Source organism: Acinonyx jubatus, chromosome B2 (assembly GCF_027475565.1).
Source record: "Acinonyx jubatus isolate Ajub_Pintada_27869175 chromosome B2, VMU_Ajub_asm_v1.0, whole genome shotgun sequence".
Taxonomy (NCBI): Eukaryota; Metazoa; Chordata; class Mammalia; order Carnivora; family Felidae; genus Acinonyx; species Acinonyx jubatus.
Window position 1 is genome coordinate 8,396,205 of NC_069385.1, and position 27,303 is coordinate 8,423,507.

At 42.0% G+C, this 27,303-nt stretch overlaps 1 long non-coding RNA gene across 3 annotated transcripts in view; it reads left to right on the forward strand.

Annotated features, from left to right (window-relative positions):
- The first annotated feature begins 23,037 nt into the window (after positions 1-23,037).
- LOC113598600 (uncharacterized) overlaps positions 23,038-27,303 on the forward strand; it is a 186,512-nt gene continuing 182,246 nt past the window's right edge. For all 3 annotated transcript variants that reach the window (XR_008298225.1, XR_008298224.1, XR_008298223.1), the window contains exon 1: positions 23,038-23,181. This is a non-coding gene — a long non-coding RNA (uncharacterized LOC113598600). The remainder of the gene's footprint in view (positions 23,182-27,303) is intronic.

A 27,303-nucleotide genomic window follows, 5' to 3' on the forward strand; every position in this document is an offset into this window, starting at 1 on the left:
GGAATCAAGGTAATGCTGGCTTCATAGAAAGAGTTTGGAAGTTTTCCTTCCATTTCTATTTTTTGGAGCACTTTCAAGAGAATAGGTGTTAACTCGTCCTTAAATGTTTGGTAGGATTCCCCTGGGAAGCCATCTGGCCCTGGACTCTTGTTTTTGGCAGATTTTTGATTACTAATTCGATTTCCTTACTGGTTATGGTTTTGTTCAAATTTTCTATTTCTTCCTGTTTCAGTTTTGGTAGTGTATATGTTTCTAGGAATGTGTCCATTTCTTCCAGATTGCCCATTTTATTGGCATATAATTGCTCATAATATTCTCTTATTGTTGTTTTTATTTCTGCTGTGTTGGTTGTGATCTCTCCTCTTTCATTCTTGATTTTATTTACTTGGGTCCTTTCCTTTTTCTTTTTGATCAAACTAGCTAGTGGTTTATCAATTTTGTTAATTCTTTCAAAGAGCCAGCTTCTGGTTTCATTGATCTGTTCTACTTTTTTTGTGTGTGTGTTTTTTTCCGATAGCATTAATTTCTGCTCTAATCTTTATTATTTCCTGTCTTCTGCTGGTTTTGGGTTTTATTTGCTGTTCTTTTTCCAGCTCCTTAAGGTGTAAGATTAGGTTGTGTATCTGAGATCTTTCTTCCTTCTTTAGGAAGGCCTGGATTGCTATATACTTTCCTCTTATGACTGCCTTTGCTGCGTCCCAGAGGTTTTGGGTTGTTGGTGTTATCATTTTCATTGACTTCCATATACTTTTTAATTTCCTCTTTAACTGCTTGGTTAGCCCATTCATTCTTCAGTAGGATGTTCTTCAGTCTCCAAGTATTTGTTACCTTTCCAAATTTTTTCTTGTGGTTGATTTCAAGTTTTATAGCATTGTGGTCTGAAAATATGCACGGTATGATCTCGATCTTTTTGTACTTACTTAGGGCTGATTTGTATCCCAGTATATGGTCTATTTGGAGAATGTTCCATGTGCACTGGAGAAGAATGTATATTCTGCTGCTTTAGGATGAAATGTTCTGAATATATCTGTTAAGTCCGTCTGGTCCACTGTGTCATTCAAAGTCATTGTTTCCTTGTTGATTTTTTGATTCGATGATCTCTCCATTGCTGTGAATGGGGTGCTGAAGTCTCCTACTATTATGGTATTACTATTGATGAGTTTATTTATGTTTGTGATTAATTGATTTATATAGTTGGGTGTTCCACATTTGGTGCATAAATGTTTACAGTTGTTAGGTCTTCTTGGTGGATAGACCTCTTGGATATGATATAATGCCCTTATGCATCTCTTGATACAGTCTTTACTTTAAACTCTAGATTGTCTGATATAAGTATGGCTATTCTGGTTTTCTTTTGTTGGCCATTAGCATGATAGATGGTTCTCCATCCCCTTATTTTCAATCTGAAGGTGTCTTTAGGTCTAAAGTGGGTCTCTTGTAAACATCATATAGATGGATCTTGTTTTCTTATCCATTCTGTTACCCTATGTCATTTGATTGGAGCATTGGGTCCATTGACATTTAGAGTGAGTACTGAAAGATATGAATTTATTGCCATTATGATGCTTGTAGAGTTGGAGTTTCTGGTGGTGTTCTCTGGTCCTTTCTAATCTTTGTTGCTTTTGGTATATATATATATATATATATATATATATATATATATATATATATTCATCTTTTCTCCCCTCACGGAGTCCCCCTTACAATTTCTTGCAGGGCTGGTTTAGTGGTCACAAACTCCTTTAATTTTCGTTTGTCTGGGAAACGTTTTATCTCTCCTTCTATTTTGAATGACAGCCTTGCTGGATAAAGACTTCTTGGCTGCAGATTTTTCTGATTCAGCACACGGAATATATCCCACCACTCCCTTCTGGCCTGCCACGTTGCTGTGGATGGGTCTGCTGCAAACCCGATCTGTCTTCCCTTGTAGGTTAGGCACCTTTTTTCCCTTGCTGCATTCATAAGTCTCTCCTTGCCTGAGTATTTTGTGAATTTGACTCTGCTATGCCTTGTTGATGGTTGGTTTTTGTTGAATCTAATGGGGGGTCCTCTGTGCTTCCTGGATTTTGATGTCTGTGTCTTTCCCCAGGTTAGGAAAATTTTCCTCTATGATTTGCTCACAGAACCCTTCTACCCCTATTTCTCTCTCTTCCTCTTCTGGGACCCCTATGATTCTGATGTTGTTCCTTTTTAATGAGTCACTGATTTCTCTAATTCTTAAATTGTTCTCTTTTGCCTTCATCTCCCTCTTTTTTTCTGCTTCCTTATTCTCTATAGGTTTGTCCTCTATATCGCTGATTCTCTGTTCTGCCTCGTCCATCCTTGCCGCCGCTGCTTCCATCCGTGATTGCAGCTCAGTTATAGCATTTTTCATTTCATTCTGTGTTTTACTTCTTTTATCTCTGCCGAAAGGGATTCTAATCTATTTTTGACTCCAGCATTTATTATCGTGATTCTAAATTCTGGTTCAGACATCTTGCTTGTATCTGTGTTGGTGAAATCCCTGGCTGTCGTTTCTTCATGCTCTTTCTTTTGGGGTGAATTCCTTCATTTTGTCATTTTGAAGGGAGAAAAGGAAGTAATGAGGTAGAAAAATTAAAATTAAAAAAATTAAAATTAAAAAAATTAAAATTAAAAAAATATTAAAATTAAAAAATTACACACACACACACACACACACACAAATCTAATAAGTGATGCTAGATCCTAGGTGTGTTTTGGTCTGGGTGTTGAAAGTGGTTTAACAGATTAGAGAAAAGAAGGGGGGGAGGAAATCGTTTGAGAATTTGAAAAAATGAATACATTGAAGTAGACTAAAATGAGATGATGGGAGTAAAATAGAATTTGAAAAAATTTACACAAAAGTGAAGAATATAGTAGAAAAAAATCAAAGAAAAATATTTTTAATAAAAATTAAAATAAAAATGAATTTTTTTCTCTGTATTCAAGAAAAAGAAAAAGGAGAAAAAAAATCATTTGAAAATATGAAAAAGTGAATACACTGTAGTAGACTAAAATAGAATGATGGAAGTAAAATAGAATTTGAAAAAATTTACATAAAAGCAAAAAATATAGTGAAAAAAATTAAAGAAAAAATTTTTTAATAGGAATTGAAAGTAAAAATGAAGTTTTTGTCTTTCTGCATTTGAGAACAAGAAATGAAAAAGAAAAAAGGAAGAGAATAAAAAGGAAATCGTTTGAAAATTTGAAAAGGTAAATACACTGAAGTAGACTAAAATAAAATAATGGAAGTAAGATAGAATTTGAAAAAAATTTACACAAAAGTAAAAAATATAGTAAAAAAATTAAAGAAAAATATTTTTAATAAAAATTGAAAATAAAAATGATTTTTTTCTCTTTCTGTATTCAAGAAAAAGGAAAGAAGTGAACAAGAGGTAAAAAAAAGAAAGAAAATTGAATAGATGGACCTCTTAACAGATTGAAATAGGACTGAAATTACTTCGTTTTCCCCTAGAGGTCAGACTATGTACTGCTTTATAGTCCATAAGCTAAGTAGGCGGTGAGACTTGTGTTCTTGAAGAGAGAGGTTGGCCCGGTTGGGCGGGGCTTAATGTAAAGGCTCCGTTCTCCACTAGATGGCGCTGCTAGCCTACTAGGATGTTGTGTTGCTGTGCTCGTAGGTGCGTATGCGCATGCGTGGGAGCGGTCAAAATGGAGTCACCCAGCTCCCCAGTCTCTAATTTCAGAGCTCTGTTCTCCCAGATCAGCAGTCGCGCACCTGTCCTCTGTCTTCAGCTTTCGTCCACTCCCTGCTTCTTCACTGTCTGTGACCGAGCCCCAGGCAGTACCTCTCTCCCGAGTTTTGTCTCAGATGCAGCTGTTTTCCCCGGCCCCTTACTTTCGAAGGACTGCGGCTTTGACCCCTTCCGCCCCTCCGCGGGAGGGTGTCGCCGAGCACTGGCCCAACGAGCAACGGCTGAATGTCCGCTGCACCCAGGAACTGCCGCTGGACCCTTGCTGCTGCCGGTGCCCCGAGACTGCGGCCAGGTGCCAGCCCGCCCCAGAAAAAGTTCACGAGACAGTGTAGCAACAGCGTTTCAGGGATGGTGGGAAATCACAACACACATCTGACACCAGGCTTTACCCTTAAGGATCTTGTTTGGGCACCAGCGAATGTGGCTGCCTTCCGGGGTCTGCTGGGACCAGGTGGCTTCAATAGTCTCCACCAATGTGCTTCCAGCAGTGGGACCGCTTCTCCCCGTGTGGCCCGAGAACCTCCTGGACCCCACTCTGTTCCTGGGGATTCTCCCTTCCCACCAGAGCACCGCCAGGTAGGTAGCTGCAGAGTTGCAGCCTTTGCACCCCCTTGTTTACAGTCTGAATGGAATTTAAACCCCCTCCTTTCGCCTTTCTCCCTTTTTAGTTCAGTCCCTGGGCTGTTTCCAATTTTCCCCTTTCTCTCCAGCTGCTTTTGGGGAGGGGTGCTTTTCCCATATTCTACCCCCACCCCTGCCTCCATCTTCTCTTCGCCTGCAAAAGCACCTCCCTTCCTGTGGCTTCTCGCTCCCCAAGTTCATCTATTGAAATTATCATATGGCTTTTATCCTTTCTCTTCTTGATGTGATGTATCATGTTGTTTGATTTGTGTCTAACCACCCTTGTATCCCATGAAAAAATCCCAGTTGATCATGGGGAGTGATTTTTTAAAATGCACTGTTGGGTTCAGTTTGTTAATATTTTGTTGAGGATATTTGAATCTATGTTCATCAGAGATATTGGCCTCTTTTTTTTCTACTGTCTTTATCTGGTTTTGGTATCAGGATAATATTGAATTTATAGAACAAATGTGGAAGTTTTTCTTTCTTTCCTACCTTTGCAAATAGTTTGAGAAGAATAGGTATTAACTCTTTTTTAAATGTTTGGTAGAATTCACCTGTGAAGCTATCTGTTCCTGAAATTTTGCTTGTTTGGAGTTTTTTGATTACTGATTCCATTTCATTGTTGTAATTGATCTGTTCAAATTTTCTATTTCTTCCTGATTCAGTTTTGGGAAATTATATGTTTCTGGGAATTTATCCATTTCTTTTAGGTTGCCCACTTTGCTGGCATGTAATTTTTCACAATATTCTCTTATAATCCTTTGTATTTCTGTGGTGTTGGTTGTTTATCCTTTTTCATTTCTTTTTTTTTAAATTTTTAATGTTTATTTATGAGAGATAGAGATAGAGAGAGAGAGGGAGGATGAGCAGGGGAGGGGCAGAGTGAGAGAGGGACACAGAATCTGAAGCAGGCTCCAGGCTCTGAGGTGTCAGCACAGAGCCTGATGCGGGGCTCGAACTCACCAGCCGTGAGATCATGACCTGAGCCAAAGTCAGACGCTTAACTGACTGAGCCACCCAGGTGCCCCATTCCTTTCATTTCTGATTTTGTTTATTTGAGTCCCCCCCCCCCCCACCTTTTTGTTGATGAATCTGGTTAAAGTTTTATCAATTTTATTGATCTTTTCAAAGAACCAGCTGCTGGTTTCATGGATCTGTTCTATTGTTTTTTTTTTAGTTTCTTTTTTTATTTATTTCTGCTCTAATCTTTATTATTTCCTTCCTTCTACTGGTTTTGGGTTTTGTTTGTTCTTGTTTTTCTAGGTCCTTTAGGTGTAAAGTTAGGTTGTTTATCTGAGATTTTTTTTTTTTTCTTCTAGAGGGTGGCCTGTATTGCTATAAACTTCCCTTTTAGAACAGCTTTTGCTGCATCCCAAGATTTTGGACCATTGTGTTTTCATTGTCACTTATCTCCATTATTTTTGGATTTTCTCTTTGATTTCTTGGTCGACCTATTAATTGTTTAGTAGCATATTATTTTATGTACCTGTGCTGTTTCCAGAGTTTTTCTTGTAATTGATTTCTAGTTTTACAGAATTGTGGTTGGAAAAGATACATGGTATGTGTGACTTCAGTCTTCTTGAATTTGTTGAGACTTATTTTGTGGCCTAATATGGGATCTATTCTGGAGAATGTTCCACATGCACTTAAAAGGAATGTATATCCTGCTGTTTTAGGATGGAATGTTCTGAACATATCTGTTAGATCTATCTGGTCCAACGTGTCATTCAAAGCCGCTGTTTTTATGTGGGGTGTCAAACTCCCCTGCTATTGTGGTATTACTATTGATTACTTCCTTCATGTTTGTAATTGCCTGCTTTATGTATTTGGGTTCTTCCATGTTGGGTGCATAAGTATTTACAATTGTTATATCTTCTTGATGGATTGTTCCCTTTGTCATTAGGGAGTGCCCTTCTTTGTCTCTTGTTACAGTCGTTTTAAAGTCTATTTTGTCTGACAAAAATATCGCTGCTCTTTCTTTTCATTTTCATTTGCATGATACATGCTTTTGCATCCCTTCACTTTTATGTATGTATGTATGTATGTATGTATTTAACTTTTTGTATATAATTCATTGTCAAGTTAGCTAACATACAGTGTATACAGCATGCTCTTGGTTTTTGGGGGTAGATTCCCGTGATTTATTGCTTATATACAACAGCCAGTGCTCATCCCAACAAGCTCCCTCCTCAACGCCCATCACCCGCTTCCCCCCTCCCTCATCAACCCATTTTGTTCTCTGCATTCAAGAATCTCTTATGGTTTGCCTCCCTCTCTGTTTGAAACTATTGTCCATCCCTTCACTTTTAATTTGCCTGTGTCTTTAGGTCTGAAATGAGACTCCTCCTGGCAGCTGTTTTATCCCGTCCGTCACCCTATGTCTTTTGATTGAACACTTATAGTTTAGTACACTTATATTCAAAGTAATTATTAATAAGGATGTACTTATTGACATCTTATTAGTTGTTTTTTGGTTGTTTTTGTAGTTCTCTGTTACTTCCTTCTCTTGCTATTTTTTCTCATGGTTTACTGGCTTTCTTTAGTGATATACTTAGATTCCTTTCTTTTTATTTTTTGCACATATATTGCTGGTTTTTGAATTATTTTGAATTTTGAACATTAGGCTCATATATAACATCTTATGCATATAGCAGTTTATACTAAGTTCATGATTGCTTAAATTTGAACCCATTCTTTACTCCTTTCCCCTCCATGTTTTAGGTATAGGTGTCATACTTTTTTGTGAATCCCTTGACTGATTTTTGTAGATATACTTAATTTTACTGCTTTTTGTGCTTCCACATTTGTTACTCCTACTTATGGTCTTTCCTTTCTACTCAAAGAGACTCTTCGACATTTCTTGTAGGGCTGGTTTGGTGGTGTGAATTCTTTTGACTTTTGTTTGGGAAACTCTTTATCTCTCCTATTCTGAATGATAGCCTTGCTGGAATGAGTATTCTTTTTTGCAGATTTTTCCCATTCAGCACTTTGAATATATCATGCCATTCTCTTCTAGCCTGCAAAGTTTCTGCTGAAAAATCAGCTGATAGCTTTATGGGTTCTCTCTTGTATGCAACTGTTTTCTTTTCTTCTGATGCTTTTTCTTTTTTAAAAATTTTTTTAAATGTTTTATTTATTTTTGAGACAGAGAGAGACAGAGCATGAGCAGGGGAGGGACAGAAAGAGAGGGAGACACAGAATCCGAAGCAGGCTCCAGGCTCCGAGCTGTCAGCACAGAGCCCGATGCAGGGCTCGAACTCACGAACGGTGAGATCATGACCTGAGCCGAAGTCGGATGCTTAACCGACTGAGCCACTCAGGCGCCCCTCTCTTGATGCTTTTAAAATTCTCTCTTTCTAACCACATTTTGCCGCTTAAATTACTGTGTGCCTTGGTGTGGTCCTCTTTGGGTTGATTTTGTTGGGGGCCCTCCGTGCTCTTGAATCTGGATTTCTATTTCCTTCCTCAGATTCAGGGAGTTTTCAGCAATTATTTCTTCAAATATATTTTCTGCCCTTTTTTCTCTCCTTTCTGCTTCTGGGACCCCTGTAATGCAAATGTTATTGCACTTGATGATGTCACTGGGTTCCTTAAGTCTATTTTCATTTATTATTATTGTTTTTTTCTCTCTCTCCTGTTCATCTTGATTGTTTTCCGTTACTCTGTCTTCCAGGTTCCCTGATCTGTTCTGCTTCCTCTCGTTTATTCATTCCATCTAGTATATTTTTAATATCAGTTATTGAGTTCTTCATCTCAGATTGGTTCTTTTCTATGTCTTCTCTTTGTTGAGGGTCTCACTGAGGTCCTCCATTCTATTCTCAAGTCCAGTGAGTATCTTTATGACTATTACTTTAAATTCTGTATCAGGCATATTACTCATTTATGTTTACTTTAGGTCTCTTGCTGTGATTTTCTTTCATTCTTTCAAAGTTAATTTATTTATTTTGAGAGAGAGAATGAATATGAGTGTGGGGGGGCAGGGACAGAGAGAGAGAGAATCCCAAGTAGGCTCTGCACTGTCAGCACAGAGCCCAGCGTGCAGCTTGAACTCATGAATTATGAGATCATGACCCGAGCCAACATCAAGAGTTGGATGCTTAACTGACTGAGCCACCCAGGTGCCCCTGACCTGTTCTTTCATTTGGGATATATTCCTCTGTCTCCTTATTTTGTTTAACTCTCTGTGTCTCTTTCTCTGTGTTGTAAAAGTTGGCCATATCTCTTGTTCTAGAAGGTAGCGGCCTTATGAAGAAGAGGCTCTGTGGGGCCCCTGCAGTGCGATGTCCCCCGTTTACCAGAACCTGGCACTTCAGGGGTGTGTCCTATGTGGGATATGTGTGCCCTGCTGTCGTGGCTGAGCCACTTTTGTTTTCAGTCCGTCTTCTGTAATGGCTCTCTTTGCTGTGGGCAGTGCTCGCTCCCTGTGGTGTTAGTTTGCTGAGCTGGGGCCATGTTGGGCTGGAGTTGAGTCAGACCGGGCATTTACCAGAGATGTAGCAGCACCGAACTTCAGGGTACCTGCCCTGTGTTGTCTCCTGAGAAGTTTTCATTGGTGGGCGGAGCCTGCAGTAGATCAGATGTCTACCCCCAGTAGACTGCTGGGGCCAAACTCAGACTGGTGTGTGTGGTTATCTTCCCCTCTCCCTGCGGCAAGAGTCACTTGGAGGGGTGTTGGCCTCTGTGGGGGCTGCTTGCACACTGCCAGGCTTGTGGCACTGTTTTGGATGGGCGCCAGCCGGGGGCACATTAGCGGAGGCAGGTGTGCAGGAGAGCGTCGGGGTGGGGTGTGCAGTGTTAGCAAGGTTTGTGCAGGTCTTCCGTGGGAGGCGACCTGCAGCTGCCCCAGACTCCTGCCCCGGCTGGCCCGTTGCAGGGTGTGGATCTGAAGAAGCATGTGGGGCAGGCACGCTGTTAGCAGAGTTAGGTGGAGAGTGTTCTAGTGGGTTGGTTCCCACAGGTGTCTGTGTATCTAGGCTGGGGGCCAGGGTAAGGAAATGGTGCCGGCCAACTCCTTTGTCCCTGGAAGAAGTCTCCTAAAGATCTCCGCCCCTCCAGCGCACGACTCTCCCTCCCATACACCCCAGGCATTTTTCACGTTGCTGCTTTTATGCTGTATCTCCTCAGGGCTGCTTGTTGTGCTGGCTCTTTAAGGGTGAGGTCTCGGCCTCCTCTCACCCTGTCAGCTCTCCTTCGCTGAGCCCAGCTGGTATTGTAAGTCTAGGTGTTAAGTCCCACTGACAGTGAAATTTGGCCCCTCTGTTTCTCAAAGTCAGATGCTCTGGGGGCCTGGGGCGCCTGGTGGGAGGGTCTGTTTCTCTCCCTTCTCCACACCCGCCAGTCCTTCGCTCCTGCAGACAGTCCTGCAGGTCCATTTAGCTCCAGTCGTGTGTCCGCCCTTCCCGCCCTCTTTGATGTGGCCTCTTCTTAACATTCAGCCGTGGAGAGGCTGTTCTGCCGGTTTTCTTTATGCATCATCTTCGATCTTCTGGGAAGAGTCTCCTATGTCTCATCTCCCCTTCCCAGCCAAACTCCCTGAACGTGTGGTGCTGGCAGTGTTTTCCTGCTTCTCTGCTGATCACGCTGCCACATCTGGGGTTCTGCCCCACCGCTCCGATGACCCAACACCACGCCCGATGTGCGCTGAACACTGAGGGGAACATTTGTGGTTTTGCTGGACCTGTTCTTCATGAACTCATCCTCCAGGGATGGCCCATGGTCTCCTGATGGCCCCTTTTCTCGAGATGGGCTAATCAGAGTTCTTCTCTCAAATTTTCAAGACTGGATTTTTAAGACAGTTGGTTCCTCTCTTTACTTCTTAAAACTATTAAATGTCTTTCCTTCATTTCAGTGAAATGGTTCTCAATCCAGGCCGCGCTTTTGAGTCACCTCAGGGGAATGTTAGGAAAGTAATAATGCCCAGGCTGCACCCATGGAAGGCTCTGACTCCAACGGTCCGGGCAAGGGTTTATTTGTAAAAGATTATCAGGTGACTCTGGGTCGAGAGCCAGGAACGGAGCCCCTTTGTGACAGACAGACGAGCCTAGAGAAGCATGGACTGGAGCCCACAATACCCTGTTGCCGCAGCGCAGGACGGCTGCAGGGCTATGTGAGGGTGGGTATCGGCCGCCTCTGCCTCTCAGCCTCTGTGCAGATGTGGCCTCTGCCCACTTAAGGTCTAGGCTTTCCTCCCACAGTGTACAACTGTCGCTGGGGAGTGGCCAGTCGGCTGGCGCCGCTCTCCCAAGCCTTCCTTATGTAATGACGGGGCCACGTGGTTGCTTCTGGATGGTGACCAGAGGTGGTTATGAAGCGGGCAAGGCTTATGAAGCGGGCAAGGCTTCCTAATCTTCTTGTGTCCCTTCTGCTGGCTTGCTGAACATGAATGCTACTATTTTGGAAGTCACTTGCTGAAGATGGTGTAGACATAGGAGAAAAAAAAAATCTGTGTCCTTGAATTATTGCTTCAAAGAGAGCTGCATGACCAAGAGGCTGCATGACCAAGAATACCCAGATTATGGGAGCAAGAACTAGCATTTTAATGTGGAAAGGCACAGAGGCACCTGGGTGGCTCAGTTGGTTGAGCATCCAACTTTGGCTCTGGTCGTGATCTCGTGGTTCATGAGTTCGAGCCCCGCATCAAGCTCGCTGCTGTCTGCCTGTCAGCACAGAGCCTGCTTTGGATCCTCTGTCCCCCTCTCTCTGCCCCTCCCCTGCTTGCACTCTCCCAAAACTAAATAAATATTTTTTAAAAAATGTGGAAAGGCACAGAAATGTTGTGACTTGTTTATTATAGCAACTAATATTACTAACCCAATGGTTTTCCCCTTCTGCCTGATAGTATCCTATTATTCTTTGGGGAACAACTTCTTTTCACTCCATCAGGGCTCGGTAAGTGTCTATTCCTGTGCTCTGCCCCCCTTCCTCCCCAATTTGGCCCACGAGGTGGGGGCACGAATCAGGCAGGTCAAGTTCTCCATTTTTGGGTGCAGAATCAGTTCAGGGATGGTTTCATGACTCAAACTGTGTCAGTGAGAATCTTTCTAAGCCTCAGCATATGGACAGTGGGAAAAGTGGTTTTTCCTCTTCTTCGGACTCCTGTTTGGGAAAGCCTGTAAGGTGGTGGCACCTTGCCCTCTACAGTGGAACAAGCTGGTTGTAGAATTAAGACAGTGAGTGAGGCAGGGAGAGCCAAGCCATGGAGACAGAGGCAGAGGTCCATTGTCACTGTCAGTGTCACTGTCGTGTTTCTGAACCTGGTGGTGCCTGAAGCCAGTGCCTGGGTTTACTGCTTCTGTGAACTGAAAATTCATTAAAATTACCGTATGTAACTTTCGTTTCGTTACTTATTCTGCCTAGGCAAGTTGAGCAGGACAGTTGTCGTGAGCTGACGCTCCGCTCTGCTCTCTGGACTTGGGGGACACAGTTCCCACTCGCTCACTGGCTGTGCCATGTGAGCCACCAAGAGGCAGCTCAAAACCAACGTACTCTAAGGAAAGCTCCGAGTTCTGCCCACTCCCAAGTCCTCTCGTTTCTAAGCCCTTCTCCCCTCACTAAGTGGAACACCTGATGGCTTGAATCCAGACCCTTAGTTACTCTTAATCTTCTCCATCTTGTTGGCCAGTTGCTCAGAAAGTCTTGTGCTTTCTTCTTCCTTCTCATGTCTCTTCTCTCTCCCCAGCATTTTCTCCAAGAGCTTCCCAAGGGGGTTCTCCGATTCCACTCTTGCACCCCTATAACTTATTCCCACGTAGCAACTAGAATCATCCCAGAAGTACAGGTTCTTCTGCTGAAAACTGAAATGTTGTTCCTTCGCTCTTAGAATGAAGTCCAAAATTCTTCCTAAGACCTTCAAGGCTTTGTATGGTCAGGCTCTTCCCTGGTTTTGAACCTTACCTCTCATCCCTCTCCCGCCCACTCCCTGCACTTGGGGTGCCGGGTTCACCATTTCCCAGAACGCTCTCAGTTCTTCTGGGCCTTTGGGACTTTGTGCCTGCTGTTCCCACCACAGGGAAGTTATTCCTCTCTTCCAACAGGGCCATACTTCCTCAGACAGGCCTCCAACCATCCTATTTAAACGTATTTCCTTCCCGGGAGAGTCTGTGATTGTCTGTTTTTTTACTTGTTTGTTACTTGCCTCTCCCCATTAGAACCTAAGCTTCAAGAAGGCAGGGGTCTTGTGTGCTAATAGTAGCTGAATCGCTGGGCCCTGTGTCTAGCACATAGTTGGTGCTCAATAAATAACTCCCTTATCATGTGACAGGCCCTGAGGGGGTCCTCACAATGCAGCTTGAAACCCCCCAGACTAGAAATTCTCTGTGGTCCCTGTTGGTTTGTGATCCTCATGAACTAAGTGCAAAGCAAATATAATATCTTGATTAATATTCATTTAGGTTGGTGTGATATTTTATTTATATATGCTTTATTTTATTCTTATTTTTAAAGAAGTGTTCCTATTTTATTTTGTTTTATTTTTTTAAGTTTATTTACTCTGAGAGAGAGAGAGAGAGAGAGCGTGAGAGCACTAGCTTGAGGGGGGAGGGGTCGAGAGAGGGGAGAGAGAGGAATCCCAAGCAGGCTCTGCACTGTCAGTGCAGAGTCTGATGTGGGGCTTGAACCCATGAATCGTGAGATCATGACATGAGCTGGAGCCAGACACTTAACAGATTGAGCCACCCAGGCACCCCAGAAATGTCCCTATATTAAACCTTTCTTACATTCTTTTTAAAAAGTTTGTTTACATATTGAAGTAATCTCTACACCCAACGTGGGGCTCAAACTTATGACCCTGAGATCAAGAGTTGCATGCTTTTCCCACTAGGCCAGCCAGGTGCCCTTATTTTATTTTATTTTATTTTATTTTATTTTATTTTATTTTATTTTATTTTATTTTACTTTATTTTAAACTGAAGTATAGTTGACATAGAACATTATGTCGGTTTCAGGTGTACAACATCATGATTCGACAGTTATGTGCATTGTGACGTGCTCACCATGATAAGTGTAGTTACCACCTGTCACCATACAAAATGCTATGATATTGACTATACTCCCGATGCGGTACTTATCATCCCCAAGATTTATTTTATAACTGGAAGTTTTTACCTCTTCCTCCACTTCACCTATTTTGCGTATCCTCCACCCCCTCCCATCTCTTCCTCTTCTTGTAAGGGTCCAGTCCTATCCAATTAGGGTGCTGTTCTTATGTTTATGACCTCATTCTTATGCTTATGACCTCGGTTAACCTCAGTTACCTTCTAAAGACCCTATCTCCAGACACAGTCACGCTGAGGGTTAGGACTCCAACAGAGGAACTTTGAGGGGAACATAGTTCAGTCCACAGCAGTCTAACTCTGTAAGTTCTTCTTCCTTTTCCCCCAGGACCTCAGAATTCTGGGTGAGAGATGAATCTTTGTATGGCTCATAATACTACAGGCTCATAAACAGGTCAAGTCCTTAATGATGCAAGAAATAAGGCAAAGGAAATACACTTACATTTTTAACCTCAAGACAACAAAACCTTCTCATACCCAAACACCTGGAATGTTTGCACTTAAAGGAATTTAAGGGATTCCTTTAAGTTTAAGGAATGTTTAAGGAATGTTTGCACTTAAAGAATTTAACCTGGAGAATTTCCAACCTTTTGAGGTTTTAACTAAGCACAAGCTTTACTTGTTTTTCTAGTCTTTTTTTTTTCTCTCCCTTTACTAAGTATAAGATTTCTTGCATATTTCTTGATTACAGGGGTAAGAAATAGATGAAATTCATCTTAAAATTTGTTTTAATTGAATACTTGTAAGACGTTCGTTTTTTCCCCCCTCAAACACATGAATTTGTGACACTTTCAGTGCTGAAAGGGTGTGGGCAATTGTATCTCTTACTCTCTTTATTTTGACTATATTCAGTTGTCGTTATGGTTATTGGTGATATAGAGAGAATTTTGAAAAATAGAATTTGTATTTTATTAAAAATTTTTTAATGTTTATTTATTTTTGAGGCAGAGGACGAGTGGGGGAAGGGCAGAGAGAAAGACACACACAGAATCTGAAACAGGCTCCAGGCTCTGAGCTGTCAGCACAGAGCCCGACGCGGGGCTCAAACCCACGAACTGTGAGATCATGACCTGAGCCGAAGTCAGACGCCCAACCGACTGAGCCACCCAGGCTCCCCTAGACTTTGTGTTTTAGAACAGTTTTAGATTAACAGCAAAACGGAGCAGAAAATATGGAGATTTCCCATTTACCCACCCTCCCCGACTCCTCCCGCCTCCCCACCATCAACATGCCTCACCAGAGAGGTACACTTGTTATGTTCAGTGAACTTATATGGACAAGTCATATTCACCCAAAGTCCTCAGTTTATATTAGAGTTAGCTCTCAGTGTTGCATATTCTATGGGTTTTGATAAATATATAATGATATGCATCTACCATTAGAGTATCAAACAAAATAATTTTTTAAAATGTTTATTTATTTTTGAAAGAGAGAAAGAGTGAGAGGGCAAGTGGCAGAGAGAGAGGGAGACACAGAATCCGAAGCAGGCTCCAGGCTCTGAGCTGTCAGCACAGAGCCAGACTCGGGGCTTGAACCCACGAACCATGTGAGATCATGATCTGAGCTGAAGTCAGATGCTTAACCCAGGTGCCTCGTATTTTGTATCATACAAAATAGATTCACTGTCCTGAAAGTCCTCCATATCCCCACAAACCTCTGGCAACCACTGAGGTTTTTTTTTTTCACTCTCTCCATAGTTTTGCCTTTTCTAGAATATCATATACTTGGCATGATACAGAATGTAATAGCCTTTTCTGATTGGCTTCTTACATTTAGTAAGATGCATTTAAGGTTCCTCCACATCTTTTCATGTCTTGATAGATCATCTCTTTTTAAGTGCTGAATAATATTCCATTGTGTGACTGTACCACAATTTATCTTGGTTGCCTGTAAGTTTTGGCCGTCATGAATAAAGCTGCTAGAGATATCTTTGCATAGGTTTTTGTGTAAATACAGGCTTTCAGCTCATTTGGGCAAATACCAAGGAGAGCGATTGCTAGATCACATAGTGAGACTATTTAGTTTTGTAGAAATGGAATTTCAAAAGACTGACAAATAACTTTTAGGTGGTTCAGTGTTCACCCCACCGTGGGGGAGAATCTTAGCAGTAGCTGGAGCCCCTGTGTATGATCGGCAAGCTGGATGTCAGGCCGGGAGGGTGAGTGTGGGCTGAGATCCAGCCTTTTCCTGTCCTGGAAGCTGTGTCTTCTCAATTCCCATAGAGCTGCCCTATGAGCCAGTTTAGATCTTGCTAGCTGTCTCTCTCCCAGGGTCCTGGCCTGGTACCTTATCCCTGGGCCAGTTCTCTTATTTCTTCTTTTTCCCAGAGGATTCACCGACTCCAAGCCTGCTGGGGAATGAAGTTTTGCGTCTTTATCGTACCCCATAAATGTATCCCTTCCTCTTAAACTCAGTCCAGACTATGCCCTGGGCTCATCTGAAACACAAAGAGCCATCTGCCACCAGCTCCGAGTGTCAGATTGGATTCTTGGGCAGGCCTCAAGATGCAGTGACCTGTTTCCTTAGCTCTCTGACAGTTTTTAAAAGTTAATCCCTAGGTGTGATACAGGAGTGCGGATGCATAGGAGCACCTGTACCCCAGTGTTTATAGCAGCACTTTCAACAATAGCCAAATTTTGGAAAGAGCCTAAATGTCCATCAACTGACGAATGGATAAAGAAGATGTGGTTTATATATACAATGATATACTACTTGGCAATGACAAAGAATGAAATCCTGCCATTTGCAGCAACGTGGATGGAGCTGGAAGGTATTATGCTGAGTGAAATAAGTCAGTCAGAGAAAGATAGATATCATATGTTTTCACTCATATGTGGATCTTGAGAAACTTAACAGAAGACCGTGGGGGAGGGGAAGGGGAAAAAATAGTTACAAACAGAAAGGAAGGGAGGCAAACCATAAGACACTCTTAAATACAGAGAACAAACTGAGAGTGGATGGCGGGCTGGGGGGTGGGGAGAGGGGAAACAGGTGATGGGCATTGAGGAGGGCACTTGTTGGGATGAGCACTGGGTGTCGTATGTAAGCAATGAACCATGGGAATCTACCCCAAAACCCAAGAGCACACTTTACACACTGTATGTTAGCCAATTTGACAATATATTATATTTAAAAAAATAAATAAAAGTCAATCCCTATAAAAAGCTCTATTCTTCCCAGTGCAGGGGATACCTCAGGATGGCCTCCCCTCCACCCCGCCCCCATCACCCGAAATATATTTGCTCTAAGACCAGTAGGTGGCAGTATTGCCACACTTTTCTCCTTCCCATGCGCTCTCCTAAAAGCAGGATTTCTGTAAAACCCGAGTAGGTTCAGGGTGTTGAAATAGTATTAAAGGAGGACAAGACTTTTTTGTTTTGTTCACTTGAGAACAATCTTTTACTTTTTTTCATTTTAACCTTTTTCTTTTGAAACAATCTCAATTTACATAAAGGTCGCAATTATAGAAACTTGTTTTTTTTCAGAATCTTTTGAAAGTCAGTTGCCAATATGATGTCCTATCACCACAGAATATTTTATCTGTATTTCCTGCAAACAAGGACATTCTTCTACATAGTCACTAGAGAGCCTTCGAAGTCAGGAAATTAACAACCGTACATTACTGTTTTGTGATTCTCACCTACCCTTCAAGTTTTACACATTGTCCCAATAATGCCTTTTACAGGAGAGGGATCCAGTCCAGAATTACCACTGTATTTAGTTATGTGTCTCCTAATATCTTTAAAGCTTGGAATGTTCCACAGTCCTTCTTTGTCTTCTACAACATTGACACTTTTTTTAAAAAATGTTTTTTATTTATTTTTGAGACAGAGACAGAGCATGAGCAGGGGAGGGGCAGGGAGAGGGGGAGACACAGAATCCGAAGCAGGCTCCAGGCTCCGAGCTGGCAGCAGAGAGCCCGACGTGGGGCTTGAACTCACGCAGTGTGAGATCATGACCTGAGCTGAATGCGGACGCTCAACCGACTGAGCCACCCAGGCGCCCCAACATTGACACTTTTGAGATTACAGGTGTGACTTTGTAGAATGTCCATCAGTACATCTCTTTCCTTATATTAGACTCAATATACGCATGTTTGGCAGGAAAAGCTCAGAAGTGGTATGTGTTCTTGTCACCACATCCTATCAGGTGGCACAGGGTTTCAGTTTGTACCACTATGGGTTAGCTACTATTCCCTTTGAGCACTTGATTACCGTGGTGTCTGGCAGGCACCTCCATCCTAAAGATATTCTTTTTCCCTTTGTAACTAACAAGACTTTGGGGAAGAGGTACTTTGAGACTATGTAAATTGCATGTTCATCATCAAATTTTCCAGTTACTCATTTGTTTATACCAGTGTAGACTGATGAATTGTTATTTTATTCAATGGGCTATTTTTTTCAGATTTAGTCAGCAAGAACCACTTCAGGGTGTCTTCTGCATCCTTTTGACACACCCCATCATCAATTTCTGGCACAACATGTGCAAAGTTTATATTGTACTTTACTTGCCCCCTAATCTGCCATTTCTTCTAAGAGTTCTTTGGGTTCTTTAGTGGAGAATGGCATTTAGAAGCCAGAGCTAGGAGCCAGATGAGCTCATTGTTTTTAGAGTGTCATTGCTCTCAGGTCGTCTTCTTTTTGTTTTTCTTCTTTTAAGTTTATTTATTTATTTTGAGAGAGAGAATAAGCAGAGAAGGGGCAGAGAGGGGGGAACAGAGGATCTGAAGCAGGCTCTGTGCTGACAGTGGAGATCCTGATGGGGGGCCCTCAAAGTCACAAATCGTGAGATCATGACCTGAGTCGAAGCACCCCACTCCCAGGTCTTTTTGTTGGACAGAGCTAAGGAATATGTAAATATAGTGTGAGTATGTACACACACATAAATAAACACACATATGCATATAGATATACACATAGGTACATCCATATACATACATGCATATGCACCTAGATACACACAGATGTGCACACACATTTACACACACATAGTTACATACATGTTCACACATATACACACATATATGAAAATACCTACGTACATATGTCAGACACATCTATAATTTTTTCTGTATCTATATAGACTAAAAACTAGGAGTTCACATCAGAGCTGACTAATTTGTGGGTCCCAGTGCTAAAGGAAAATGTGATGTTGCTTGTTCAAAAAAGAAAAAAAGTACTGTTTAAGGCACTGAAATATAAAGCTTTTTCCTATTTTCCACAGTCTCTCTCAACCTGTCATGATGTTTTCTTATTTGCTAGTCAATGTCACTCTAAGGAAAGAATAATTAAAAATTTAAATTATTAGCATGAATTTTTACTAGTCATCTTTATATTGTGTAATACTTGTTTTTAGTACAGATATAAAAGCATTTAATTTGTGTGTGGAATCATCTAGAATGACACAATACATATTTTGTACAGGCACATGCATTTTGTTTTTACCAGAACGGCTGTAAGACCGCACGAAATTGACTTAACTGTTTTTATTTCTCCTCCTGACGTGCACGCGTTCTACCAACACTGTCTGCTCAGGTTAGGCTCACCGATGAGCAAGGAGGGTCTTAGGGGAAAGAGCTATAAATTGTGTGGGGGCCAGGGGCAGGCCTCCTCGAGATGGGCCAGTGTGGCTTATAGATTATTTTAAATCCAAGTTATGTGAGAGATGGCCAGTGCGAGGACCCTCAGACCCTTCTGTCCCCCTGACAGCAGGAAACAAATCTCCCATGTGAAAGGTGCCTTCCCTGTCCCAGGAGGGAGAGACATCCCATCACCAGAGACGGGGAATTTCGAGCCAAGAAGGCTGTAATGTACTCTTGTGACTTCCTACTCATTACTACCCTGGCCCAAATTCTGTTGAGAATTCCTTACTAATTGAAGCTCTGCAAGTTGTTTTCCTTGTCCTGTTAACTCCTCACAGATTTATTGTCTCTGTCTAAAAAGTGTAAAAGCTGTCTGTCTTGGTCAACTCTTTAGGTCTCCATTTTATTACTGGGCCTCCATGCGCATGGAATTAATCTTCGTTTTTCTTCTCTTAATCTGCCTCACGTAAATTTCATTCTTCAAGTAGAAGCATCTCGGACAGAAGAATATTTCTTTCTCCCTGGCAATTGCCATCTCTTTCCTTTTCTTTCTAGGTCACTATTTTCAAAGTTGGTTGGCTAATACAGTATAACAAGAGTAAGAACGAATATGGTCTTGTATTTCTTTTTTTAAAATTTTTTATTTATTTTTGAAGGAGAGAGAGACAGAGCATGAGCCGGGGAGGAGCAGAGAGGGAGACCTAGAATTTGAAGCAGGCTCCAGGCTCTAAGCTGTCAGCACAGAGTCCGATGCAGGGCTCGAACTCATGAACTGTGAGATCATGACCTGAGCCGAAGTCAGATGCTTAACCGACTGAGCCAGCCAGGCACCCCTGGTCTTGTGTTTCTTAGAACACCATGTCTTCTTTACACGGGGAGCAAGTTCTAGTCCAAATGGAAAGTGTGGCTCTCAGAGCCTGTCAATCACAGACAGAACATGTTTCCCTTGTGCTGGCTTTGAGTCTAACTGAACTCCAAGGGTTCCGTGGGAATCTGTGCTCATGGAGCTTGGCGGATGCTTCCTATGAAGGGGGCGAAGGGGCCGTTAGAGAATGATGGACATGCTTTGCGCATATCTCTTCTGCTTATTTTAAGCTCTGTGGTCCTGTTAGACTTCATTTCCAAAACACAAATTAAAAACAAGACTATCAAGAATTTCGAGGGGTGACACCACAGCGTGAAACACAGTGTGGGGCTCTTCGGAGCTTTGGTCCCTATGGATCTGCATAGGTCATGTGATCAGACGGCTGTTCTTGGCTCTGGCCTCTGACAATCCAGAATGAAGGCTGCTTAGAACCTGCCTTAGATGCTGCCTTGGTGGGTAAGTAGAAGCCCTCACATCATGGACCCTGTGCAAATGGTCATCGTGGGAAAAACACCCTTCTCTTTGCTTTGTACTTCAATAGCCTTGGACTATTGGAGTCCAATAGACTTGGACTAGAGTCTTTAGCCTGTATGCACCGTCTTGTAAAGATTTCTGACTTTGCCCGCGGCGAGATTCTGTGCTCTGCCCTTTGAATTCATGGTTTCCGTTCACATCTTTCACACCCCTTGAAAAAAAATTTCCTTTAGGCAAAAGGCCCTGTGTCATGTTTTTTTCCCAAAATCTTTTGTTCTGACTCATTTAGGTTCCAAGGTGCCATGCACAGTTTTCAGGCATTTTAAAGAGGACCCCAAGGGAAGTCAAGGGAAACCGCGTGTGGGTGTCACCCACGATGTTGACTACTGGTTTTATTTCTCCCCCACCTCTTGCCAAGGAGTTTCTTCCCTCCAGAAGGTGATCACAGTTCTGTAGGTCATAACTCTCAATTCCTGTTTCTTTAAATATTCGGCTGCTTCCTTCCACCTCTTTCTCTTCCTGGCAGAATCCACTTAGTCTCTATGATTCGGTCAAACGGTGCCTCTTCCTGATGCCCCCAGCCCAAAGTGGTCAGGCCTTCGCACCCTATCTGCTCCCATCTCTGTTCTGGAACGTACTGGCGTACATCATAATAATTGGCTTCTAGGTCTGTGTCTCCAAGAGGCGTCAAGTTTTTCCAGGGTGTGAATTGACCTTCATCTATTCTGTGTCCCTAGAGTTTGTCACAGGGCTTGACACTTGCCTCATGATCAACCTAAGTAAACAGGGGCGCCTTCAACAGCTCTTTCCTTTTAGCTATTGTCTCCTCACATTTTAGTCTGGCATTTTCCTCAGTTTACATGGCATATGTTTTTGGTTGCGGAAAACAGAATAGAAAGCATTATCCCACATGTTGATGACCTGGCTTTATTATCAAGAAGTAGAAGTTGCGTTAATAGATAGACATCTAATTATCGTCAGAGAGCAGAACAGAAGAGTCTCTTTGAAAACCCAAACTGTCATTTAATTTAATTTAATTTAACTTATTTTTAAATATTTCTTAAAGTTTATTTATTTTGAGAGAGAGAGATTGCAAGCTTGAGTGGGGAAGGGGTGGGCAGGGGGGCAGAGAAAAAATCCCAAGCAGGCTCTATGCCGTCAGCGGGACTTGAACTCACAAACCGTGAGATCATGACCTGAGCCAAAATGAAGAGTGCTTAACCGACTGAGCCACCCACGTGCCCCGGAAAAGCCAAACTGCCATTTTAAAAGCTTATTTTTAACCACTCTACAATAGTCCATTCCATTTATTTAAGCTACTTGAGCTTAAAATGTTTCAAGACATTTCTGGCCCTTTACTAAGTTTTTTTTTTTTTTTTTTTTTTAAACAATGGCTACAAATAGCATTGGTAAGATTCATTTAAAAACACTTGCCTGGTGAGAATTATTGTGGGTATCCTTAATGCCCCACAACTTGGACTTCAACGGTCCATTTGTTTGTGTGTGGGACCCGGAAAGTGTCCTGTGGGGAAAATGATGACCCCGGGCCTCTTTCCTGTGGAGTGAACCGCCTTCTGTTCAGGTACATTGTAGTTTATTCTACAAATCCTACTTAAACCCACTGGATGATGAAGGGGTGTGGCCCTGCCTGTACTTTGCAGTATGTAATTTACACTTTAGATAGTTGTCAGAGTAAAAACCCAAACTCTCTGCTGACTGATATTTATAAAAATCAAGAAATAATATTTATGGACATTTATGTGAAGCATGAGTGCTTAGTACATCACATGGAGATCCGTCATGAGTGATAGGCTCTGATCCCTCGCCATCACCTGCTTCCTCCTCCTTGTCATTATGATAATAATTATAACAAAGGTGATGCAGTCCCCTGTTGTCTAGAATTGTTCATGGATGAGGCAGATGATTGGATCGCTGCTCATGTGCACTGCAATATTTCAGTCTTCTGTAGACCTTCTTAGCTGAACAGGTGAGCGGGACAAGACAGTGGTTGAAAGCTTGGGCATCAGATACAGATGTTCTTGACTTGAATCCTGCTCTAACCCTGGCTCTTCCTCTTGCCACCTGTGTGACCACTGCCAAATAACCTGATCTCCCCAGGTCTCAGCTTCCTCATCTGTAATATAGGGGAAGATTGCCTCTGACAGAGTTGTGGCAACAATTAAATAATTGACCTGCAGCCTTTGGCACAGTGCCTGGCCCATCATGACTATGCAATATATATATTTAAAAGCTGCTTGAAACTTTGGGGCGTTTGGGTGGCTCAGTCAGTTACATGTCCGACTCTTGATCTCAGCTCAGGTCATGATCTCATGGTTTGTGGGACTGAGCCCCGAGTCAGGCTCTGTGCTGACATCAACAGCCTGATTGGGATTCTCTCCCCTGTCTGCCCCCTCTCTCTGCCCCTCCCTTGCTCATGCTTGCTCTCAAAAAAGAAAACAACTACTTAAAACTTTTGACATAATTATTAACTGCACATTGGACAACTGTTGTTGGCATTCACAGGGGTAACGTTATGACAGAGTTCCCTTGTGATACCGTGGTAGGGATTTGCCAAGATGTTCGTTCATTGGTTTATTGGACAAGTATTTGTTGATATTATTGCCAGGCACAATTCTTATTGCTGGTGGTGGAGCAATGAACAAAGCACAAAAAAGTAAATTATTTAGTACATTAGAAGGGGAGGGTGCTATGGAAACAGAATAAGAATGTGGGGGAAGGTGGTGCATTTAAGAATGTGGTCATAGTGGGCCTCACTGGGAAGGTGTCTCTTGAGTGAACCCTTGAAGGAGGTAGGGGTGAGGGGTACAGATGCTTAGGAGAAGAGCACCCCACTGAAGCCTTCGTGTGGGTGTGAGTTCCTGGTGTGCTCTGGGAATGGCCAGGAGAACAATGTGGCTGGAGAGCAAGGGGGTAGCAGGGGGTAATGAGGCTGGGGTTGGGGCGTCGTTTACTTAGGCTTGTTGGCCTCTGGAGGGACTTTGGCTTTTGCCCTGAACATGATGAGAGCCACTGGGGGGTGTGGGCGAGGAATATGTCATTCAACTTGTGTCTCACTGTTTTCTTCCTCCCCCCGTCCTCTTTTAAAAATTTTTTTAAATAAATAAATTAATTAATTTTTAAATGTTTATTTTTCGGAGAGAGAGGGAGCAGGGGAGGGGCAAAGAGAGAGAGGGTGGGGAACAGAGGATCCGAAGCAGGTGCTGTGCTGACAGCAGACAGTCTGATGGGGGCCTCGAACTCATGAACCACCAGGTCATAACGTGAGCTGAAGTCCAAAGCTTAACTGACTGAGACACTCAGGTGCCCCTTAAGATTTTATTTGTAAATAATCTCTACATCCAACGTGGGGCTCAAACTTACAACATCAAGAGCCACGCACTCTACCGACCAAGCCAGCCAGGCGTCCTCTTTTCTTTTCTTCTTTCTTTCTGTCTCCTTCCTTTCCTCCCTTCCTTCTTTCTTTCCTCCTTCCCTCTCTCCCTTCCTCCCTCCCTCCTTTCCTTCCTTCCTCCCTCTCTCCTTTTTTCTTTCTTCTCCTTCCTTCTCTCCTTCCTCTTCCTCTTCTTCTCTTCCTCCTCCTTCTGGTGTATGAACTGGAATTTTTTTCTTCAAATTGCAGTATTAGGTCAGCTATGTTCCTAAGTAGCTCGTGGGTTTTCAGATAAGACTGTGAAAAATGTGACTTGTGTGACCTCCAAGACCGTATTCTTTGTGCTGACAGCCAGAAAGCTGGTCTACATCCACTTTCAGGTCAAAGCAAGGGCCCTTTTGGCAACAGAATATTAGGTTGATGAAAACTTACTTGCTTATCTGTACACCTTCCTCACGGCAGGGGGTGACTGCAGAGCACACACCATCAGCGGTTTTTACTGTCTTTGCACAATCGTTTGGTTAGTAGCGGTTTCCTCCACTAGACCATAAGCTCCATGAAGGCAAGGGTCATGGTGCTGTTTTAAAAATCAGCATTGCATCTCCAGCAGCCACTATGAAGCCCTGTATACTTATAAATATCGGTTTGATGAGTGAATACATTGGATCAGTGTGATAATTTCTATTTTTCTTTGCTGCCATAATGCTAGAGCCATACATGAAACCTGTGTTCTCAGAGCCACGGGCAATTATATTATTGGATAAAATCTATCTGTTTAAGAATATGTTGCAAGACTGAATTTTGTGCCAACAAGATGTGGGCCATGGGGCTCAGCTTTTGTCATAATGTAGCAATTGTCTGAAATGTTTCCTCTCTGCCAGTTTGTTGGTAAGTCACACAAGAAGATCTCAGGGGAATGGTAAGATTTGATACGAAAACCCATTTGTGTGTGTGTGTATGTATGTAAATGAAAGGCTTCAGGAGACGCAGTTACGTGTTTTTTTTTTTTAACTTAAATGATTCTTTAAAACATTTTTTTCTTAACGTTGATTTGTTTTTGAGTGAGAGAGAGCAAGCGAGCAAGTGAGCATGCTTGGGGAAAGGGCAGAGAGAAAGAGGGAGACACAGAATCCGGAGTAGGCTCCAGGCTCCCAGCTGTCAGCACAGAGCCCGATGCGGGGCTCGAATTCATGAACGGTGGGATCATGACCTGAGCTTCATGAAGTCAGATGCTTAACTGACGAGCCACCCAGGGGCCTCAACTTTTACGTATTCATATATGTAGAAATACAAATCTATATAAAAATTTCTACCTCTATGGATCTTACACAACTATAAAACCAAATAAACACATCACTTAATGCAAACATAACTATGAAGCTGATATAATTCAGAGGAACCACATCAGCGAACCTACATCGTGCCTCCCCATAAATACTGCCCTGGACCCTCTTCCTGTGTTTCCCTTGGCAGATTTGCACACCACTCCCTAAGGCGATGCTGTTCTCGTAACATTCTTCTTACTCAGAATATGGCAAGATATATATCTCTTCTGCCATCTGCAGTGCAATTCACCCTTTACCTTGACTGGGTTAAAAATGCTTCATTTATCTGTTCAAGTGGTATCACTCAATGACTATGTAATTGATGAGCCTGACGGCAGGGTGAAGTCCCCTTGTGTCCTTGGACATAAAGCAGACACTCCAATTGAGAAAGTGCTTACATTAAATTTTTTTGCATTACAACTGAAATGAAAACAGTTAATAATTTACTAATTTGTGTAGAAAAAAATGAAGGGTGACCAATTATAGATCAGAAGACTATGGCTTAAAAACTTTAGACTAAATAGTTACTTACTGCCTATTCATTCAGACCCAAATAATCAATTTGGTACTTTTTCTTTCTGTGCGTGTGTGTGTGTGTGTGTGTATTGGTGGGGAAGGTTGGGGGGTTGTGTATTTGTGTGTGTGGGAGACAGAGAGAGAGAGAAGGAGGGTGGGAGGGAGGGAGAGAAGTTATTATGTAAGTGTAATTGTTTATTTTAAGCTAGTCCTTAAATTTTGATGGGTACATAATTTCTTATGGGGATGTCTGAGGACAATTAAGCAGTGTGCTTGCCTCTGGTTATTTTCAAGATTCTTAGCATTAAGTTGGAATTCTTAAGATGAAAGATACTGTATGGTTCTAGTAAATAAATACAAGAATTTGAGAATGCATGTCTTGGGCAAATGCCAAGACTATTGCTTTTTATTTTCCACTTAAGTAAAATATTTTAAAATTGCGTTTGGAGATGGTGTTCACCATTGTGTTATGTTTTAGACTATTCATTAGTTTATCTAAACCTTACTGGTGTTTATTTGGATGATAATAAATGGCTTAATTATCTGTGTTTAGTTTTTTGTAATTGTCATGAGGCTGACTTCAGTGAAGATGTCAAGTTACTTTTTTTCTTTATACAAATGTTTTCTGGGGTGTTTTGTAAATTCTTCAAAAGTCCAGTATACTCTTTACTACTGCCGACGAATGTATGTGCCTTAAATGTGAGTTTTTGAGCTCTAACCTCTGTGAACATTTGAAACGCATTTGTTTCAAAACCAAATTGTGACATTAATGTGGAATCATTGGCTTGAAAATGTAGGAGAGCTTCAGGGTTTTGGTGACCATATTAACAAAAAGTGTAGGGACCAGATTCAATTCCCAGTTTTACTTTCTAGTTCTATCAGAGAAGCAATTCTAGTGGTTTGCAAATAAATACATTAGCTCTTAATTAGTGAAATATACGAATGTTAAGATTCAGTGTTAAAATTTAATTTTGACCTTGATAAAGAACAAAGCTGTATTACAGTTACATGGAATAAAATGGAATAAAAATGTTAATATGTAAAATTCTATTTCATAGTCTAAATCCGTGACTATTTGGAGACACCCATTGTCATTTGATTATTTTCAGTTTGCCATCAGATGTTTGGCATTAGCCCTATGCTGGCCATAGCATAGCAGAGTTAATAGACATATTTACTCATACAGAATGTTGGCCATTGTGATAGCTTCAGTGTCATGTTTGCTTACCACAACTTTTGCTCATTATTTTTATTGGGATCCTAATGGTTATTAGGATGGCATTTATTTTTAAATTTTTTTTTAACGTTTTTATTTATTTTTGAGACAGAGAGAGACAGAACATGAACAGGGGAGGGGCAGAGAGAGAGGGAGACACAGAATCTGAAACAGGCTCCAGGCTCTGAGCTGTCAGCGCAGAGCCCCGATGCGGGGCTTGAACTCATGAACCGCGAGATCATGACCTGAGCTGAAGTCGGACGCTTAACTGACTGAGCCACCCAGGTGCCCCTAGGATGGCATTTAAAACCCCATCCTAAAACTTTACACAAAAGCATTTACATTTTAATGCCAGATACCATTAAAGTAATTTTGGTAAAGTATCATTATTCATGACATAAAACACTAATTTTTTTCTCTAGTTAAGATTATGTTAAGTAATCTATATTTGTGTGTTGCACACAACTCTTGCGGTTATGACGTATTTATTGTATCTGTCGCTATTTGATTCACTGACACATTGTAGAGTGTGCAAATACAAAAAT